This window comes from Hypanus sabinus, chromosome 12, assembly GCF_030144855.1.
Source record: "Hypanus sabinus isolate sHypSab1 chromosome 12, sHypSab1.hap1, whole genome shotgun sequence".
Classification (NCBI taxonomy): Eukaryota; Metazoa; Chordata; class Chondrichthyes; order Myliobatiformes; family Dasyatidae; genus Hypanus; species Hypanus sabinus.
This window is the reverse complement of record NC_082717.1, coordinates 46,061,651-46,083,558: the sequence shown is the minus strand read 5'-3', so window position 1 is coordinate 46,083,558 and position 21,908 is coordinate 46,061,651. Positions and strand designations below refer to the sequence as shown.

General features: G+C 38.9%; 1 long non-coding RNA gene across 1 annotated transcript in view; it reads right to left on the bottom strand.

The window, feature by feature from the left end:
• Nucleotides 1-9,064: 9,064 nt before the first annotated feature.
• LOC132402839 (uncharacterized) overlaps nucleotides 9,065-21,908 on the bottom strand; it is a 48,500-nt gene continuing 35,656 nt past the window's right edge. Inside the window, exons 4-6 of the long non-coding RNA XR_009515104.1 lie at nucleotides 17,281-17,424; nucleotides 10,003-10,093; nucleotides 9,065-9,114 (exon numbers count right to left, since the gene is read on the bottom strand). This is a non-coding gene — a long non-coding RNA (uncharacterized LOC132402839). The remainder of the gene's footprint in view (nucleotides 9,115-10,002; nucleotides 10,094-17,280; nucleotides 17,425-21,908) is intronic.

The following is a 21,908-nucleotide window of genomic DNA, read 5'->3' as shown; positions in this document are numbered from 1 at the left end:
AGTTAAAAGTTCAGTTCAATTTTCAGAATACACATTAGCATATTCTCATAGAATGGCCTATTCCTGCTTCCTTTGTTATATTTTTATGACTTCTCCACTCTTCTTGACATTGCAAACTTTCAGGAAGATTTACCAATGCACGCATGCATTCCATTGTGCATGATCATCAATGGCGGGCCTCAACAGAGACCTCTGCAGCAGAATTCATGTGCAACCTCACCATATGGAAAACTGTCACTTGAACTAGCCTTTCTCACAACACTGGCTATCAGACATTCATACTCCGTTATTCACTGCATGTAGTTCTCTCCTTTAGGCTAACTCCTACAGTATTCTTTCAATGTTCTCTCATGACACAGAAACAGGCCATTCAACTCATTGAGTCTATGTCAGTTCTCAAAACAATTCAATCAATCCTATCCCCTACTTATTTCCCTGTAAGCTATTCCCTTCCACCAAGTTTCAATATTTGGACTGTTGCCCAAAAGTGTTAGATTGAGAGAACGTGTGTCTAGTTGTTTGACCACTTCTAGACAGCTTGAGCCCCTGAAAGGCACAAAACAGGTTAGGGCATGCAAGATGTATATCCTTACACAACCTGCAGTGTGCAAATCAAAGTTGAATGTGACAGGAGCAGAAGGTGGGAAGTTAGAAAGAAAATTTGGCACGAGCAAGCAAGCTATGTCAGGTTGAGTTTATTGTCATACGCACAAGTATGTGTTTGCACAGGTGCAATGAAGAACTTACTTGCAGCTGCAGTACAGACACATAGCTTTAGATGTACAACATTTAGAAGGAAAATATGCACATAAATTATACATATTTTATACAAGAATTATACAAGGAAGGACACAATTGGAACCAAAAAAACTGAACAATATTTATTGTGGTGATAGTTTTACTATACTGAGGTAGTGATTACAGTTGTGCAAGAACCAAGTGGTTGAAGGGAATAAGCCTTTCTTGAACCTGGTGGTTCTGGACCAGGCTTCTGTACCTCCTACCTGATGGTAGCTGCAAGAAGATGGCATGACCAGATGGTGGTGGCCATTTTGATGGTGGGGAGGGAGGTGTCTGTGATATATTAGGCTGAGTTCCCTACTTTCTGGTCTGCTTCTTATGTTCCTATGCATTTGAATTGCCCTACCAAACTGTGATTCAATTAGTCAGAATACTTTCAACACTACATCTGTACAAGTTGTTAGCATGTCCCTGCTGAACCTCCTTAACCTTCTAATGAAGTAAAGATGCTGGCATGCCTTCCTTTTGATGTATGATACATGTATTTGTACACATGACTTTGACTTTCACATTAACCTTGTGATTACATCTATGCAATAGGTGCAAGACAGATAATCTGATTTGTTAACACTGAGGAATTTAAATCTGCTGACACTCTCCATCACCAATCTCCAAATGTAGTAATGATTGCTCCTTTGCTTGAATTCAATGGTCAGTTCTTTAGTTATACTGGTGTTGAGCAAGAGGTTGTGTTGTGGTACCCCTGAACCAGATGTCCTATCTTGCTCCTGTATGCCGATTCATCACCAGCCGTGATTTACTTAAGAACAGTGGTGCAGTTGACAAATTTGTAAATGACATCAGAGTTGTGCTAAGCCACACGGTCATGTTTATACAGAGACTAAGCACACAATATCAAAGTGCACCTATTATACCACATTATCTTCATTATACCATTATAACCTACTGCATTATATCAACATTACACATTTCAATGGCCACAGACCTGCTACTGTCCAAGGTCTTTGATTACTTCAGGCTGTGGTGGTCTTGCTGCTGTGGGGCTGGTTTTCTAGCATTTTGGCCTGAAGAGGGAAGAGAGTTGATGTAGTGTATGTGTCTGTTCTGGATGAATCATAGGCAATGCATGGAAGCTGTGAAAAGTAGATGTAGGTTCTAGAGCAATTGTAATTGAGAGTGGAACAGTCAGTGAGTTGTGAATCCTGACTAATAGAAGTTGTCATTGGTGACTTGTGGGAATGTGGTCTAATGAAGAGTATGTAAGGCTAGTAGGACACAGAAGTTAACGATTTGGACAATCAACGACCACTTACATAAGGTGATTGAATATGTCTTTCCAGTCTGTGTCTGGAGGACTTCATAGCCCTCTATAGGTTTAGAATATTCTTAAGCCTCTGCTCTTCACCAAGACCAGTATCCCAACAAAGGTAGTTCCCACTCAATGTTTTCACCTTCAGTTCTTTGCTGCTTAATTTCTACTGGTGTTGCTTGTAAAATTTCCTTCTTGTCTTCACATCTTCACTTATATCTACTAGGAAGATAGCACCTGAACTTTAGGCACTTCCTATACTAAGATAAATGGACACCTGAGGTTAACCTCAGTGATTATTTTCTGACACTTTCCACTTTAGTACAGGTCCATATTTAAACTCTGGATCCTTATCTTTGTCTCTATTCCCTGCTATTTTGTTTTGATTTGGTTTTACTATGTTCACCAGTTAAATGTGGAAATACTGGTATCGCTACTCTTAAGCAAATAGCTATTCATATAGTTATCATGAAATGTGGTTTAATTCAATTTGATTCCACACCTTTCTAGAATATTACTTATGTGATTATGATTTTAGGATTATATCCTATTTGGGTCAAAGATCATTTGTTATCAGTAGAAGGATGGCTGCACAAATAATGCATAAAAATTCAAATTTTCCACTGTTTCTGTCCAAGTTTAAACTCACGTTGTGTTTGGTACACAGTCAGAGCCCTCTGGTATAATAATCACTTCCTGTAATAATCACATGATTGATGTCACCATACAGAGAACTCATTTAACATGTACATACTGTATAAGAGATTTTAAAACATCACTAATTTCATTCCCACTGCATGTCTTCCATTTGTAATCTATTAATGTTGATATTGTATATTCCGTAAGGCTTCAAACATCCAAGTATTTGAAAAAAAAGTCTGGTTAAACAGAAAAAAATAAAATATTTTTACTTTTTTTATTAGGTATTTAACATATTGACTAGATCAGGTAACAGGTCAAGACATGCTTTCAATTTGCAGTTATCTGTTGATAACATTTTATTGAAGAACTGTAAAATTGAAAAAATGATTAAACAAATAATTTGCAATTTATCACATAGTTGTGGAAAAGAATACTTAAAGTAATCAACATGCATATGGACATATTTTGGAAGTCTTAATACTTAAATGTTTAATTTGTAAAGATATTAAATAATAGATAGTTGATGTTATAGAAGCACAGAGAAAATACAATTTTTTCTATAGTTCAATAGTTACATTTAATAGAATTTTATGCATCATTTCAGCTACTATTATGAATGTGACTTGTGCTGAGTTTTTTATTGTTCACAAGCTTTAACTTTGGAATTACTAGGTATTATTCCATTTGACACATTCAGTGTGGTGGAAAGCAGGTAGCATGGGTAATCCTTGCCTGAGATGTGCTGCTGCTGAGCTGGGAAAGACAAAGGAAGAGGCAAGTAAAGTGGCAGCTGGGCCCACGTCATGTTAGGATAGACAATCAAGAACCTCAGTACCCTTGTTGCAGAAAAGACCCGCATCATTGTATTTAATAGGGCTTATAGATAACCACTATCCAAATAAAGGGAATGGGGCTACCTTCTTGTGAATTCCCACTTGATCCCTCTCAATCATTTAATGTTTTGCAGGATCGGCTGGAGACATGCTACTGGCAGTGCGGCTTTACTGAACTAATGCCAATTAAATGGTGGGTGGAGGCAGGCACGAAGTTTCTACTGATCATTGGCTTTATTTCCACTAGGGTTGAAACCATATGCTACAATTTCCTTAGGCCTACCTGTTTCAATGTGGTGGCTCCTGCCCCTGCCTAGTTCACACTGAATAAAGTCTGGGCCATTCCGTCTGTCCATCAGTATCTATATTTCCTTTTGGTCAGATTGTGTTGCATCTCGACCACAACACTATACACCCACTTGTAACAATCTAGTGATGATAGGCAAATCTTACTGATTCTCTGCATCCTCAGGTCAGGTAGCAAAGTCCCACTGGAGTTTAAACCAGGATGAGGCAGAAATCTCACCTTCAAAATCCCCAGACATGTTTTGAGAGAAGGCAAAATAGAGGGCTGGGCTACTGCTTTTAACAGTTTACAAATGTCTTAAAAACTAATCATATAAAAAGGTCAATAAAATAACAAAGAAATAAGTGTAAGCTATAATATTTTTAAAAATACTTACTTTGACTCCTAATCCGCAGACCTTCAATCCTCATTGGGCTTTCACATTCTGGACTGAACTGATAAGGATGCAAGTGGTGAATCCACACTGTAATGCAGAGCAATCCAAGAAAAACTGGGCTTCACCATTAGATCCATGTGATGTCCAGCAATTGAACAAAGTGACAGAAGCATCACCATCTGTCATGCAGTAAATTTTGCATTTATCATGTAAGAATGCAAATCCGGGACCTGCTTTCATTGTAATGTCTAAACATCAGTGGTTCCCGTCAGAACAACCACTCACTGTCAGCGAAACTCTTTTCATTGTCTGTCATTACATAGATCAGATGAGCAGGCCAACAATTTGTTAATCTGGAATCAAAGGCCTTGTTTCTGTAGAGTAAGCTATCAGACATCACCATCATTATCCCAAATAATTGTCTGCAGTTTTGTCCATATATATAAAAATACAGGAGTATGGAAGATGTTGAGCTCCAGTACTGGGTTCTTCACAAGTTCAGCTTGGAAGACAAGCTTAGACCAAATGACCACAGTGATGTTAAAAACTTACCAAAGAAATCCGTGCTGTATTTGAAAAGCAGAAAGGGACTGGAATTGAATGGTTATAATGTCCTAAAATAATTTTGGTAATTTGAAAGGACTTTTGGAAAGGCAATTAGATTACAGATAAACTTTCAACAATCTCCACAAATGGTTCGTGAATTTCTAATGGTTAGTTTATGTAAATTTTTAAAATTATTTTGAAATGGTTTAGACTTACTTAAATTACTTTTAAAATGTTTTTAAAAGAGTGTGAGAAACAGAGCTCCAGTTAATTCCAGAGACATGTCTGTTCATTCCCATAATATCCAGAAACTTAGCAATTCTGATTTTGCATGAAACTAATGACTGCACCTCCACAGCCCTCCATAGTAGAGAATTCCAAAGGATCAGTGCCTTCTGGGTGAAGATCTTTTTTCTCATCTCAATCCTAAATGGGATCAATCCCAGTTTATTGAAAGAGACAGAAGACAAGACTGCTGGGGCTTTAATAATGATCTTTGTATCCTCTCTAGCCAAAGTTCTGGAGGACTGGATATTGAGCAATGCAGTTCCTCTTTATAAGAAGAGATATAGGAATAATTCAGGAAATTATAAATAGATGAGTCTCACATCAGTGATAGGGAGCTATTGGAGAAGATCCCTTAGTACAAATTATTTTCATTTGGAAGAAAATGGCTATTTAGGGACAATAAATTTAGGAATGGAAAAGCCTAGAAAATGTAATGGATGCAGTCAGTCCATCACAGGTAAAGCCCTCCTCACCACTGAGCACATCTAAATGGATTGCTGTCGCAGGAAAGCTGCATCCATCATTCAGGATCCACACCACCCAGGCCACGATCTCTTCTCACCACTGCCATTGGGAAGAAGGTACAAGAGCCTCATCACCCACACTACCAGGTTCAGGACAAGTTATTACCCTCAACCATCATGTGCTTGAACCAGAGGAGATTGCTTCATTCAACTGGACTCACTTTCAAGGACTTTTCATCACAGGTTCTCGATATTTATTGTTTGTTTGTTTGTTTATTTATTTATTACTATTATTTATTTATTTTTCTCCTTTTTATATTTGCACAATTTGTTGTTTTTTTGCACATTGGTTGTTGCCTGCCCTGGTGGGGTGTGGTCTTACATTGATAATGTTGTATATAGTGATATATGTTGATATGTACTTTGATAATAAATTTACTTTGAACTTTGAACTTTGATAGGCATGACTTTATGCAGGGCAGGCCATGTATTATAAAGTTGATTAAATAATGAAGCTAGGGCAGTGAATGTTACCTACATAGACTTCAGTTAGATCTTTAACAAGATCCCTCATGGCAGGTTGATCAGAAAGATTAAGGTGCATGGTTTGGTTTCAGATTTGGCTTGGCAATAAGAAGCAGAGAGTAGCAGTGGAAAGGCAATATTCCCACTGGAGCTGTATAACTTTTGCTGTACCACAAGGAGTAATACTCTATTGTTTGTGGATATACAGTTCTGTGTAGAAGTATTAGGCTCACTTGCCATAAATATGTGCCAAATACTTTTGCACAGTACTCTACACCTTGACAAAACATCAGAGCATCTGCTCAAAGTGAGATATTTAGTAGTGTCCATGCACAAAGTGATGTGGGTGTATTTGTATTCATGTGCAGCAAACAATTAGAAAAGCAAATGAGACCACATTTGTGAATATTTTCTTTGTATACTTACTCAACAAAGGATCTATTTGCCATAGACAGAAAACAGCAAAGATTCTTCAGCCTGGTTCCAGGGAGGTCTGGTTTGGCAATGAGGTGAGATTAGCTAGACTGGTATTCAATAGAATTTAGTAGAATGAGAGGAGATCTTTTCAAATCTTACAGGTTTTTAAAAGAGATTGACAGGCTAGATGGAAGGTAGAGCTTCAGCCTGGGGAAGCTGAGATTAAAGGATAGGGTGTCTACATTGAACCTAAATCATAGAACAGTACAGCACGGCACGGGTGCAGGCTTTCAGACCAGTGTCAATGCTGAGTGCTTTCTCCACCATTTCCAAAGCCTCCTGACTGCACACAAATGCACACAATGTGATTGAACCATAGTTTTACACAACAGCATTGTAACTTAGCATCACAGAGTCACAGGGTCATAGAAAAGTACAGCACAATGACAGGCCCCTTCGGCCCATCTAGTCCATGCCAAACCACTTAAACTGCCGACTTACAACTTCCTTACTCTTACACTCTCTGCTTCTAATGATAAAGGTAAGCACTTCAAATGCCTTCTTTATCATTCTATCTACTTGCAATACCACTTTCAGAGAGGTATGCACTTGGACCCCTAGACCCCTCTGTGTATCAATGCTTTTAACAGTCCTGCCATTTGCTGCATACTTCTGACTTACATGTGACCTCCAAAAATGCAACTCCTCACCCTTGTCCAGATTAATATCCATCTGCCTTTACTCCACCAAGAACTGTAATTGGTCACATCCTGCTGTATCATTTAACCATTTTCTTCTCTGTCCACGGCTCAACTGATTTAGGTGTTGTCTACAAACTCATTTGCCGTACCATCTACATTTTTGTCCAAGCCATTTAAGTGTATGGTAATGTACAAAAGCTTTAGGCACTTTGCTCTCTATATCTGCTGAAGACTTTTGCACAGTCCTGTAGAACTGCATCTTTTTTCTTCATTGTGAATGTTAGGTAAATAATATTGGTGAAAACAATGACCATGAAGCTACTCATCTGACCATTGCTATTTATGCCACATATTTATGCCAGCTGTATGTTAGTATGTGAAAAAAATAGTGTTGTAGAGTTTCTTCTCAAAACTCTGCTGTTCAATTTCTTTGTTTCTTTACGTTACTCGACATGATACATGATGTGCAGGAAATTGTAACCTTTAATTGCTCCCATTTGATGGCAAGATACTGGAAATAAGAGTTGATAGACAGAAGTGTTCTATAGTAACCCAAAACAGTTGCAAACATGATTGGAAATGTTTAGAAGTACTAACACTTGTAACGACTAGTAGGTAAACATTAAGCTCCCTCCTATCAAGTTTATGTTACAAACTAATCTTCAGCTGGCAGATTGCAATTATATTTTGGTGCCTTTGTACAATTACACCAGTTTATGAAATGAACTTCTAATCTCAATTTCACACATTTTTTTCTTTCTCAGTGGAACCTTGTTTATCACTGAACAACGGTAATCAATTCTACAGAATGGGGTTGAAAGTACAAAGACAGGAAACCCAATGTACTTTCAAAGACCTATCAACAATTGGTTCAAGAATGACTGTGCCAGTGGCCTAAAATATGTCTGTTTACATACCTATCAATTTTAGAAGTAGCAAAGGTCTTTTATGCATAGTACAAAATGAAGAAGAGAAAGAAACATATATTTGTCAGAAATGAGAATTTTCTGGTTATGATCTTTTGATAAGATTGGACATATCTTAATTTTACTAGAAAATAAAACTATATGTCACAGCTTTACTACCACTAAATGACATTTTGCTTTTCATAGAATAAATGATCATGGAAGAGTCAGTCACAAAATATTACATCTTCCATGGTGATACTGTCAAAGGATTTATTCTCAGTGAACTTGCTGGAGCTCCTCTAATGAATCACCAGATAACAGCTGTGGGTTGATGATCTTTCGTGTCTTACAAAATAGAACAGTCTCAGGGTGAATATTTGACTTTGCTCTTAGCTGATTTCATTGGGGGAATAAATATCATTGCTATTATATTAATAGTAACAATTCCTCACACATTCCAAAGACATATGAGTTAGGGTTAGTAAGTTGTGGGCATGCTGTGTTGGCACCAGAAGCATTGTCCCAAGTACATCCTTGATACAAATGATGCATCTGACTGTATGTTTAGATGTTATGATGTACTTATGACAAATAAAGCTAGGCTTTATCTTTATAGTATAATGTTTTGTGGGAACTGATAATATCATTATTATTATTCCGTTTCCACAGAGGAAAATTTAAGAAATACAAGCTGAACAAATTGATACTGTTCATCCATAGTACTTGAGAAAAAGGGAATCCACCCACTTTCCACTGTGATCCCCAAACCTTTGATTCCCTTAAATCTTTAAAATCTAATGATTTCACCATTGATTACACTTAAAGTCTAAGAATTCACTGCTCTGTTGGGTCACTAATTCTTCTGTAAAGATTCCCCCCCTCCACCAATTTCACAATCATTAATGCTTAACTACTTACCCTGAGCCACTTCCCTTAGACTTATCAATTTCAAACACAGGAAGAAAACTTCTCAGAATCCTCTCTTGCCAACACTCAGAAATCAACTCCGATTCTCCTAGACTTTCATGAGTATGCACTGGAATCAGAATCATGCTTATTAGCATTGTCTTACATGACGTGAAATTTGTTTTGCAGCCGCAGTACAATGCAAAAACATAATTGAATTCAATTACAATTCTCTTTGTAGACCAGCCTCTTGCCCAGAAGCAGTTAGATGATCTATGCTGCACCATCTCCAAGGCAAATCAAAAACTCGTATTAGGACTCATTAAAGCCCAATACATTTGCAACATCACTTTTCCTCTTGTATTCTAGCCCCTTGCAATAAATGTCAATGCGCAATTTGCCTTCGTGATTGCTTCTAAATCTGCAAGTTATCCTTCATATCTTATAAGTTTGCATATGCAGATCCTTTTGCATTAATACATTTGCATGTTTCCTTAAAAATCTGCTGCTATTATCAGAGTAATTAATCTCAGAATTTCTAACATTGTACTCCACTTGTGAACTTCTTGATATTAAATTTTATGATGTCGTATCACATGACTTCCATCTATCTTAACAGCTTTACCCAATGAAGACTGAAGTTCAGTATCTTTATTACAGTGTTACACCCCCTGTTGAATGAGAAGATCCTTGCAAAAGGGTACAAAGATTGAACCCAGGGCAGTGTAGATGGGTAAATGGTGTTTTATCTCTGCCCATTAATTTCTTATCCATTGTTTCCATTTCATTCTAAATCTATCACCCCACTTGCCTGCCCATTTAACTTCATTTTGACACTAGACAACCAGTTAACAGCATCATTATTTAGGGTATCTCTTATAATTGTCTTCTCTCATTTAAAGTTTCTTTAATTAGTTCACCTCGCTGGGTAGGTGGAGATTCCACGCACCGATAGAAAGCCCAAATCTAGGAAGTTGCTCATCATTCTAGTAGATTCAGGAGCTAATTCTATACTTACACATAAGAAACAGCCCAGTGTTCAAGATTCCTGATTATTCCCATAAACAATGGAACATACTCCAGCCGAAATTCCAATTCCAATGCAAGAACTGGAAAAAAGAGAAAAGACATCACAATCAAAACTATCATGCGCATTACTCCTTCTACATCTGACTCATTTGGCAAAGTAGTGCAATTCAGCTCACATGAACCTTCAATAATCCATTTTAAAAGAATATGTTATGCTGTTTATATTTTCATATGTTTATTTAGATGTAAATTTTAAGATACTTGGGTGGATGCAATTTTATTTTTGCGTATTATTTTCATTGCTGGTTGTCAAATTCTTTCCATGGGGAATAGTGTGAAATATTGGAAGGATTCACAGATTGATTAACAGCCTAACAGACTGCAATGTAAATGCTCCTTCCATAGCCGACTTGTGCTGGTGAGGCTGACCTTTCAACTGACTCAACAGCTGTCACTTGTGAGTTAAGTAATCAGTTTTGTTTGCAGAAAAGAACTGTTTCATCTATTTACAATACACAGTTTTCTACTTCTCACAGATCAATCTGTGAAATCTTCCCTTCTTCTCCTCTTAAATCATCAACACGTAACTGGAATGAGCCTGGACATTTTTATTAAGACACTTCCTGTTCTGTTCATTCATTAATCACAAATCCCAATTAAACTCTGGGCATGAATTATATGCATACACCAACAAAATTTTGGCAAATGAGAAAAATGTACAGGTGGAAACAAAATATCAAAGATATACACCATTATACACTATCTCCAACAATCTATTCTGATTATGCTTATGTCATTATTAGCTACAAGGGTGTGGCAAGAGATGAATATTAAAATTTGAATTTGAACCTATTTCTGTTGTGTATTTACATCAATGGTCAGATATGTGACATAATGCAGCATATTGCTGAACCTGTTTCCCTCTGTATCAAAAATCAGGAATAATTTCAATAAGTCAAAGTAAATAGATATTTCAGCATTAGACTGCCATTGCTGTACTTATCAGCAAGTTAAAACTGGAATCTGGTAGGGATAATGGTTGCCAAACTTTAAACTTCGCTGAGTTGTCTAAAAATAAACACTATGTAAGCCACAGACTTGAGTACTAAAGTACAACTCAGAAATGCCTCCAGGAATATTGTAACAATAACAAAGCTATTCTTAGCTCTATAAGACGATAAGACATAGGAGCAGATTTAGGCCATTCGGCTCATCGAGTCTGCTCCTCCTTTTGATCATAGCTGATTCATTTTCCTCTCAACTCCATTCTCCTGCCTTCTCCCCATAACCTTTCACACCCTGATTTAACAAGAACCTATCAAGCTCTGCTTTAATTGCACTTAATGACCTGGCCACAGCTGCCTGTGGCAACAAATTCCACAGATTCACCATCCTCTGGCTAAAGAAATTCCTCCTAATCACTATTCTAAATGGACATCCCTCTATTCTGAGTTTGTGCCCTCTGGTTCTAGACTCTCCCACTATAGGATATCCTCTCTGCATCAACTATATCTGGGGCTTTCAACATTCAATAGGTTTCAATGAGATCCCCTCTCCCAATTCTTCTAAATTCTATTAAGTACAAGCCCAGAGCAATTAAACACTCCCCATATGATAAGACCTATGTTCCCAGAATCATTTTTGTGAACTTCCTTTGAACCCTCTCCATTGTCAGCGCATCTTTTCTTTCATAAGGGGCCCAGAACTGCTCACAAAACTCCAAGTGAGACCTCATCAGTGCCTTATAAATGCTCAGCATTACATTCTTGATTTTATATTCTTACTCTGGCCTATTTTATCAAGTACCCTGAGACCTCAACAATCGACTGCAACATCTTCCCAACCACTTATATCAAGCTAGCTGGCCTATAATGTTCTTTCATTTGCAGTTTTTCAGTCCTCCAGAGCCATGCCAGAATCTAGTGATTCTTGGAAGATCATTACTAATGCTCTCATAATCTCTTCAGCCACCTCTTTCAGTGCCCTCAGCTGCAGTCCATCTGGTCCAGGTGACTTCAGACCTTTCAGCTTCCCAAGCACTTTCTCTCTGCACTCATTTTTGCCCTGCTGACATGCTCAACACACTGCTAGTGTCTTCCACAGTGAAGACTGATGCAACATACTTATTCAGTTTAGCCACCATTTCCTTGTCCTCATAACTACCTCCTCAGCAACATTGTCCAGTGATCAGATATTGCTTTTACGTTGGCTTTGACTTCCCTTGTCAGCTAAAGTTGTGTCATCCTGCCTTTAGAATACTTCTTCTTTGGGATATATCTTTCCTGTGCCTTTTGATTTGCTCCCAGAAACTCCAGACATTGCTGCTCTGCTATCATCCCTTGCTAGTGTCCCCTTCCAATCAACTTTGGTCAGCTCCTCTCTCTTCCTCTATAATTTCCTTTACTCTACTGTAAAACTGATACACCTGACTTTAGCTTCATCTCCAATTCCAGGGTAAATTGTATTATGATTACTGTCTCCCATGGGTTCCTTTACATTAAACTCCCTAATCAGATCCAGTTCATTACACAACACCCAATCCAGGATAGATGATCCCTGTTGGGCTCAACCACAAGCTTCTCTAAAAAGTCATCTCATGGGCATTCTACAAATGCTCTCTCTCTAGAGCCCAAGTCAGCATCAACCTGATTTTCCTAATCTACCTGCATTTTGAAATCCCACATGACTATCATTTCATTGTACTTTTGACATGCATTTTCTATCTCCATTTATAATCTGTAGCCCACATACTTGCTACTGTTCGGAGGCCTGTATATAATTTCCATCAGGACCTTTTAACCCTTGCAGTTCCTTAACTCCACCCACAATGATGTTACGTCTTCTGATCTTATGTCACCTCTTTCTAAGGATTTGATTTCATTTTTTATCAACAGAGCCACACCACCCCTTATGCCTATCTGCTTCTTCTTTGATACAATGTGTATACTTGGATGTTAAGTTCCCAACCATAATCTTCTTTCAAACTCAACTCAGTGAAGCCCACAACATCATACATGCCGATCTTTAACTGGGCTACAAGATCAGCTGCCTTATTTCATATACTGCATGCATTCAAATATAATTCCTTATGTCCTGTATTCATAACCCTTTTTTATTTTGTTCCCCTTTTTTCATCCCACTGACTGCAATTTTGCCCTATCATCTGCTTGCACATTCTCACTACACACTGCATCTACTTGTATACCAATTGAGTTGAATTGAATTGACCTTATCACTTCACATACATGAGGAGTGAAAATCTTTACATTACTTCTCCGTCTAAGAGTGCAATATGCAATTTATAGTAATTTATAATAAATAGTATGTACAACAGGACAGTCACTGTAGCATAGAAATACAATTGCATCAGAATGAGTTAATCAGGCTGATGGCCTGGTGGAAGAAGCTGTCCCGGAGCTTGTTCATCTTGGCTTTTATGCTGCAGTACTGCTTCCCAGATGGTAGCAGCTGGAACAGTTTGTGGTTGGGGTGACTTGGATCCCCAATAATCCTTCGGGCCGTTTTTACACACCTGTCTTTGTAAATGTCCTGAATATTGGGAAGTTCACACCTGCAGATGCTCTGGGGTCTCTGCACCACTCTCTGCAGATTTCTGTGTTTGAGGGAGGTACAGCTCCCATACCAGGCAGTGATGCAGCCAGTCAGGATGCTCTCAATTATGCCCCTGTAGAAAATTCTTAGGACTTGGGGGCCCATACCAAACTTCTTCAACCGTCTGAGGTGAAAGAAGTGCTGTTGTATTTTTTTTTACACCGCACAGCCAGTACATACAGACCACATGAGATCCTTGGTGATGTTTAAGCCGAGGAACTTAAAGCTGTTCGCCCTCTCAACCCGAGATCCATTGATGTCAATAGGGGTGAGCTTGTCTCCATTCCTCCTTAGTCCACAACCAGCTCCTTTGTTTTTGTGATATTGAGGGAGAGGTTGTTTTCTTGACACCACTTGTTTCAGGGTGATGACTTCTTCTCTATAGGCTGCCTCATTATTATTTGAGATTAGGCCAATCAATGTAGTGTCATCAACAAATTTAATTAGCAGATTGGAGTTATGGGTGGTGACACAGTCATGGGCATACAGAGAGTAAAGGAGGGGGCTTAGTACACAGCCCTGAGGGCACTTGTGTTGAGAGTCAGAGGGATAGAGGTGAGGGAGTCCACTCTTTCCATCTGCCGGCGATGTGACAGGAAGTCCAGGATCCAGCTACACAAGCTAGGGTGAAGGCCAAGGTCTCTGGGCTTCTTATCAAGCCTGGAGGGATTTATGGTGTTGAATGTTGAACAGAATTCTCACATAAGCATCATTCTTCTCCAGATATGCCCCATCCTCAGCTCTATCACTAAGTTTTCCATTCCCCTACCAAATTAGTTTGAGGATTGATCAATAAAAATATTATTAGAAAAGCAGACTTTTTCCTTATGTAGCATTTTATTAGAAACTTGAAATGTAATAAAATCAAAGAATGCGCACTCTTACAAAATTATTCTAACATGAACTCACTAAAAACTTTGTGAGTATTTTATCTACAAAAATTGTTGTCTACTCTTTTCCAACTAAGCAGCTTGTATTCAAATGAAAATCCCTTACATAAGAAATAGGAACAGCAGTAGGCCATCTGGCCCGTCGAGTATGATTCAATAAAACTCAACTCTACTTACCTGCCTTTTCCCAAAACCCATAATTTCCATACTATCCAAAAATCTATCCAATCTTATCTTAAATATATTTTCTGAGGTAGCCTTTACTGCTTCATTGGGCAGAGAATTCCACAGATTCACCACTCTCTGAGAAAAGCAGTTCCTCATCATCTCCATCGGAAATCTACTCCCCCGAATCTTGAGGCTATGTCCCCTAGTTCTAGTCTCACCTATCTATGGAAACAACTTCTCTGCTTCTATTTTATCTATCCTTTTCATAATTTTATATGTTTCTAAAAGAATTCCTCTAATTCTTCTAAATTCCAGCGAGTACAGTCCCAGGCAGCTCAATCTCTCCTCCTAGTTTAACCATTTCCCACCCCACCCCCCCCCCACCATCTCTGGAAGCAACCAAGTGAACCTCTGCACCGCCTCCAAAGCCAGTATATCCTTCCTCAAGTAAGGAGACCAAATCTGCAGGCAGTACTCAGGATGCAGCCTCAACGGTACCCTGTACATTTACAGCATAACCTTACTCTTAAATTCAATCCCTCTAGCAATGAAGGCCAACTTGCCTTCTCAATAGACTGCTGCTCCTAAATATCAAGCTTTTGTGATTCATGCACATGCTTTCCCAAGTCTCCCTGCACAGCAGCATGCTGCAATTTTTTACCATTTAAATAATAACCTGCTCTTCCATTTTTCCTTCCAAAGTGGATGATCTCACATTTACCAACATTGTATTCCATCTGTCAGAACCTTGCCCACTCACTTAACCTATCTATATCTCTCTGCAGACTTTACTCCATCTCTGGTAATCTTTCACAGTGGTTGGAAATTGCAATACAAAACTACCACTGAATCTTCTGCAGAAAGACAGGTTTAAGGATGAGATTTAGTATGTGGAACTATTCTATGAGAATATTAGAGACAAAACTATATGCTTTTTCTTGCCTTGAATGGACTGGAGTAACAACCATTTCTGGATGTTTTATATTATTCAGGAAATCCAATAGGCATTCTGGATATAAGCTGCCCAGGCACCCTATCACAGATTCTAGATCTGGAATACAATGGATAACAGTATTCTCCGTGCAGCACCACTTTTAGAGATCTGCAGAGGAACTTGGACTATTTGGCCTAAAAATACATACTCGGTATTACCAAGAGAATTGGGTCTTTCTAGCACAATATACAATTGAAGTTCTATGAGGTAAATCAATACTCAGCTTTCATTAGTAGACTACCACTCTTGCCATTCCACACTTCTCTCCAAACTTCATGAAAGCCACACTGTTCTCAGAGACCCAGGCATTGATTGGTCACTTCACTGATTTGCCACTGTCCCATGTCACCAAATTACCATTATTCAGTTCCTGGTTTCCTCTTGATTGTTTTCTCCCGTTCCCATTAACAGCACTAGACTTGGTGATTTTCCCTCCAAAACTTGCTATATTATAGGCTTATATGAGACAGCAGCCACCAGTTACCTGACAAGCCTAATATCCCCTACCACTCCAACTTCCAATCCCACAGTCCTCACATCCTGACCTGCCTTGTAGCAGAGTGCAAGACTGCAAAAATGAGCAATGCCTACCCAGTTGCCTCTGGACTTTGCATCTCAAATGTAAACTTCAAATGTAAATTAAAGGCTATGTACTGATTTCACTCATTCTGCCGCGATCTCCATCTCCAGGGTACTCAGGCTATGAAGACTGCCCTACCTACCGTGCCCTGTGCCCGCTAATATGATGAACTGATAAGCGAGGCTTTGGGCCTGCTCCAGGCCTGCTCCAGGGTTTGGATCTATGGACTCAGTTTTGGTTTGGAATGTTGTTGTTCGCTTCAATTGTTTGCATGATTTTTCTTTCTTTTTTCTTTCTTTTGCACATCAAGTGTTGCTCTTCCATTTTTCTTATATATTTTTTTCTCTTTTAGTTGGGTTCCTCCAGTTTTCTTGCTTTGTGGATACCTGTGAGCAAGCAAATCTGAAGGTTGTATAATTTATACATTCTTTGATATTAAATGTACTTGAATCTTGAATCTTGAGACACATCAGGCATGTGAGGACTGTGAGAAGCACAGTTCAAGTGCAAGAGTTGCTTTGGCGGGTAAGTTCTGTTTTTAATTGACTGTAATGTGGTGAAGCTTCAGCTAATATTTGCTCCTGTTGAATCAATGAAATTAACAATTAAAAACACAGAGAAACCAGGTTTTATGCTGTTGAGGAGTACCAGGAAAAACTGGCAGATTGAATTAGAGGCATTGTAATGAGTAAATCAAAGCCTCAAATTATGTAATAGCAGCAATATTCTACATTATAATATTGATTGCAATTCAAGAATTTCATTGGTTATGGCCACTTTGGAATATCATGACTTAGAAATTGCTTTACTATCTTTAAAAGGCATTGCAGCAATATTGTGGACCACGCTATGAAACACTGTTGTGAGTTACCCTAATGTTATTTCTGATCTTCAGTTGCCATTGGTGTAAAACAACATTGCAGAATTCCCTTTTGATCCCTTACAAACTCTTCAGAGGTTGGCAATTAATCTCGTAGGTGCAATCTCAGCAGCTATTTCTTAAAGGGAAATACCCGTACTTACGACAGTGTATTGATGATCGGCTGCTGACAGAGGATGGGATCGCAGGACCTGACTAACAGGTAAAGCATGGTTTCCACTGAATAGATGTTGCATATGACAAGGTTATAGTCAGGTGCTATTGGAAGGAAGTTGCCAAACAGACTCCTGCAAGAACATGAATGAAACTTATGAATGTTTGCATTTGGAAAAAAAAAACATGAAATGCAAGTAAATCTTTTATCAGCTGAAATTGTTCTCTCCTCTTGGTGACCTCCATATGCAACAGTGAGCGGCATTCTGAGAGACCTGGTAGAGATAAGCAACAGGTGAGTGATCCTGAGGCTAGGAAGGCAAGTTCTGACCATGACCTCCACGAACAACACAGTCAGGCATATGCAAAGTTGTATTTGAGTTCACAGGAGGCTGCAGTGCAGGCAAAGATTACAATTTCAGAGGGGATAAGGGTCAGTAAAATCCAGGTGCTCTGTGAATAAATATGAATTGTGACTTTTCTTACCAGTGAGATTGAAAATCACATTGATTCCAATAACTCTCTGGGTGAAAAATATTCTTCCTCAGATTTCCTTCTAAAACTAAACTTATACCCTCATAATTTTAGACACTTCTGTGAGGAGGAAGTTTCCTCTGATCAACCCTATCTTCTCCCCTCATGATTTTGCACACCTCTATCAGGACCCCATCAACATCTTCCACTCCAAGGCAAATAAATGCAGACAACCCATTGATGCACCATCAATAACTCACTCTGAGACGTAAAGGCAAGATATCGGCTTTTATTGACTGGAAGAAGGAACCAGCAGTGAGTGACCACCATACTACATCCTGGAGACTGAGAGGCCTGGCCCAGGCTAAGATCGCCTTTATACAGGGGTCTGTGGGAGGAGCCACAGGAGCAGTCAGCAGTGGGTGTGTCCAGACAGGCACACGTAGTTCACCACACCCATTCTCTTGCCCTATCTGAAGTGCTCCCTCCCAGGCAGTCCACTGGTGAATCTCTTCTCACCCTCTCTAGTGCACTCACCTGCCTATAGAGTAGGAATGCATGGGCATTAAGTTTGTGTAAACATGCTGACCTCTAAGAAGTTGTACACCTTCTCAGTTAGTCTGCTGGCATCGAGCAAGTTGAAGGCTTAGCTCTGTCCATATGCCCAAGTCAGAACACCAGGCTTCTGGATAGACATGCCTGGACTGAAGGCAGTGCTGGTATAACTGATTACCTGGCTTAGGAAAATCCAACTATCTTTTTATTAATCTTTAAAGGAGCAGAGTGTGGAAATTCTGTTTCCAGGTAGAATGGGAATGATTAGGTTATCTGCTGTCATTCAAGCCTATTGACCACGTTGATGACTGAAAATGATTTTAAACACAAAACTCGTATATAACTTTCCTCCACTCACTACAGCCTTCTGAAGAAATTACTTGCTGTATTCAGTAGAAGTTGTAGTTTCTATCAATTATTTTATCTGCCCTCCTTTGCACTCTTTCTCTCTCTCACACCCACACAAATGGGGGGAGAGACAGAACATAGCTTTCTTCTATGTACACAGACATAGGGAGAAAGAACACTCGCACACTGATCTTGACCAAATACACAGGTACACATATACACACACAAGCACATACGCACACAGAGCAAAGCTTCTCTGCACTGTTTCAATGTTTCAATTTAAGTTCAAACTTATAATGAAATATACTAATGGTTGCTAATGGACTTGGAAACTACCTTTCAGAATTCTGTTGCAGAAGTTACCTTGGGGGTGCAATAATGCCAGCATTGTATGCAAAATATTAGGAATTTCTGTGATCTCCAGTATAAATATTTACCACAGTAGGTGGAAAATACTATTCATTAAAATACTTATACACTGGGAAAGTACATTTTGCATTCGGTTCAACTGAATGCAAATATTGTTTTGGAGAGACTGTTAGGATTAACTGCAAAAAAATCAAAATGAATTAATTTTGAATAACTTGTCAATAAAACAGTTTTGTATTGTAAAGAGTTTAGCTTACAGTTGTAAAACGCCATGATTTTGTGAACAGAACACAGTTTTAAGACCTGAGTCATCACCTTTCCACCACCAATGTGCTTCTTCATCATATTCTTGTGCTTTCGCAAATGAAAAAAACACGCACATACCAGACTATGACAGAATAAGTTATTGAAAAAACAAACCTTTCTTCCAAAAAGTTGCTTAATACTGTATATTTTAAAATCTTAACCTTTTAATGTAACACATAAAACTACTTCCTATCTGCTATAGCACAAATTTAACAACAATATCCACATCGACACTGACAAAGAAAGAATACACATGCCCAGATTTTGAGGCACAATTTCATCCTCAGGTCATCCCCAAGTACAATACAAATTAAAAGAAATGTCAGCCACACACCTTCATCTGTGTTTCATTTTCTTTGGACAAATCATTCCTATTCTCTTCCCGTTACACTCATCAGCCCATCATCGCATCTTTATCTGGTTCCACTCGTAACCTCCCAGCCTCCGTCTAAAAATTCCACCCTTCCTCTGACTTCATCTGCCCATCATTCCTACCTCATGTCATTCTACCTATTACCTACCAGCCCTTATCTCACAACTCATTCACATCTCTTTATATTGGTTATCTTCCCTCTACACTCTCAGGCCTGTTACAAAGTCTTGACTGGAAATACCAAACTTCCCTCTGCCTCTATAGATGCTGCTTGGCCCACTGAATTCATTCATAAGGTTCTTTGCTCTAGATTCCAGCATCCTCCAGTCTCTTGAGGCACCACAGCAGATTAAGTCTTTTTGAACCAAGCCAACTTGAACAGAAATAACCATTCCCCTCACCTCTTCCCTCAAGTACTCGCAACATCAAATGAGAAAAATGTGACCCAATAATCTCAGAACAGCTGGAAACTTTCAACAGGTCGGGGTGCGTCTGTAAAGAGAAAATCAGACTTAATGTTTTCCATTTCCAGGAAGGGTCATTGAACTGAAATGTGAATCCTGTAACATTTTCCACAGATACTGCCTCACCAGCTGAGTATTTCTAGTATCTTTTGCTTTTATTTCTGATACCCAGCTTCAGAAGTTTTGAACCATTAATCTTCTTTGGTTGGTTCATTTGAGGGATTTATTCTAGCATATCATAAATTCTTTGAAAAGTGTGGTGAACTACATATACCTGCCCCCTGCTGACTGCTCCTGTAGCTCCTCCCACAGACCCCTGTATAAAGGCGATTGAGGCCTGAGCCCGGTCTCTCTGTCTCCAGGATGTAGTATGGTGGTCAACCACTGCTTGTTCCTTCTTCCAGTCAATAAAAGCCGATATCTCGCCTTTATGTCTCAGAGAGAGTTATTGATGGTGCATCAAAAAGTGCCAAAGAACTTTTACCTCTACACAGACCTGAGATGAGATTATTCATACAGAAAAATACTTTCTCTGAAAGTCCAGCACTCTGACTGTACTGCCCTAAGGAATTGATTTAGATAGGTTCAAAACCAATCAAAGTTCAAAATACATTTATTATCAAAGTGTTGCATGATTGGATTCACCTGAGAGAAGTACTGGGAAGTACAGGTGGATATGAAGCAATCTTTATATTCAAAAAAATATCACAAATACACTGACAGCCTTTAGAGTCATCAGAGACAGAAAAAGAGTGAGAGAGAGAAAGAGAGAGGGAGAAGAGGGAGCCCGAGAACCCCTTTAGGAGCAAGAGGTCTGCTTGACCCAGCACTAAATAACATTTTATGTGCTAACGATCAAAGAAAAATTCAGGACAATTCAAACAAATCCACATTTACAATGTTTCCTTGGAACTACATGTAACAGTTTCTAAATGCCTGGATTGTCCCATCATCACACCCAAAATCTGAAGGCTAGTAGCTAAAGTCAATTAATGTTAATGATAAAAAAATAATAAATTATACAGACAGCCACAATACAAGAAACCCAATTTAGAAAAGAAAGACCAACACCCAATATTCAGAGAGCAAGAGAAAAAAAATAAATCAACCTAACAGTAAAAGCAAGCAACAACATTCAGAACAACCTGGAGTACGTAAACTTGAAGTCCGGTTCATTTGATTCAATTGAGTCCATTCTACAAATTCCCTGCCTTGAGATCCCATGATGATGCTGCAGAAATACCATCTATAAATTTGCTGATGATACAGCCATTGTTGGTAGAATCTCAGCTGGTGACGAGAGGGTGTACAGGAGTGAGATATGCCAACTAATGGAGTGATGTCACAGCAACAAAATATCATTCAACGTCAGTAAGATGAAAAAGCTAATTGTCAAGTTCAGGAAGGGCACAACAAAGGAACACATACCAATCCTCATGGAGGGATTAGAAGTGGAGAGAGTGAGCAGGTTCAAGTTCCTGGGTGTCGAGATCTCTGAGGATCTAACCTGGTCCCAACATATCGATGCAGTTATGAAGAAGGCAAGACTTCATTAGGATTTGAAGAGATTTGGTATGCCAACAAATACAGTCAAAAACTTCAACAGACGTACCGTGGAGAGCATTCTGACAGGCTGCATCACTATCTGGCATGAAGGGGCTACTGCACAGGACTGAAAGAAGCTGCAGAGGGTTGTAAATTTAGTCAGCTCCATCTTTGGTACTAGCCT